This window comes from Lolium rigidum, chromosome 6, assembly GCF_022539505.1.
Source record: "Lolium rigidum isolate FL_2022 chromosome 6, APGP_CSIRO_Lrig_0.1, whole genome shotgun sequence".
Classification (NCBI taxonomy): Eukaryota; Viridiplantae; Streptophyta; class Magnoliopsida; order Poales; family Poaceae; genus Lolium; species Lolium rigidum.
Genome location: NC_061513.1, coordinates 32,628,599 through 32,629,418, shown reverse-complemented (window position 1 = coordinate 32,629,418; position 820 = coordinate 32,628,599). Strand labels below are relative to the sequence as shown.

At 41.8% G+C, this 820-nt stretch overlaps 2 non-coding genes across 2 annotated transcripts; one reads left to right on the top strand and one right to left on the bottom strand.

The window, feature by feature from the left end:
- TRNAG-GCC lies at nucleotides 1-71 on the top strand. Its single transcript has one exon. It is a non-coding gene; the product is annotated as a tRNA-Gly (tRNA).
- A 450-nt stretch (nucleotides 72-521) lies between these two features.
- Nucleotides 522-595, bottom strand: TRNAM-CAU. Its single transcript has one exon. It is a non-coding gene; the product is annotated as a tRNA-Met (tRNA).
- Between the last annotated feature and the right edge of the window lie 225 nt (nucleotides 596-820).

Genomic DNA, 820 nt, shown 5'->3' with positions numbered 1-820 from the left:
GCGAGCGTAGTTCAATGGTAAAACATCTCCTTGCCAAGGAGAAGATACGGGTTCGATTCCCGCCGCTCGCCCACTTAATTTAGTAAAGTACTATGATAAAAAGTTTAGTTTAGTTGACTGTTTAACTACTTATATTAAATTAAGTATTAATTAGAATTAGGTGTTAGTCTAGTACCGTATCCCTTACTATTCTTACCCTTCTTTTGCATCCCACTCAAAAAAAGGGGGCGCTACAGAGCCGGAAAGGGCTACCTAAATCAGGTATTTACTAAGACAAACAAATCGGGTATTCACTAAGACAAACAACTGGCAAACTGCTTTTAAAGAGGAGGACTGCGCCTTTACTTTCATTTCATTTTTCTTTTCCGCAAGGTCGGGAGGGGTCCTGCATGTTCTTCTTGTGGAGGCAAGTGCCTTCGCAAACTGCTCAATTTTGCCCTCTAGGGCCGGGAACTCGTGAATAAAAGTTGGCCCAAAGAAAGAGAATAGTCCTTTTATTTTTATATAGACTGCTAAGTTAAGTGCGGAGACGGGAATCGAACCCGTGACCTCAAGGTTATGAGCCTCGTGAGCTACCAAACTGCTCTACTCCGCTCTGGAGTACCAAAAACTGGTGGACAAAAAAGGTTGAATACAGGCCTTTACCATGTCTAGACAAAAGGAATACTCCTTTTATAGAGAATGGAGCGGGTAGCGGGAATCGAACCCGCATCGTTAGCTTGGAAGGCTAGGGGTTATAGTCGACGTTGATTTATTATTTTTAACGTCTCTAATTCAAAACCGAACATGAAATTTTTATTTCATTCGGCTCCTTTATGGA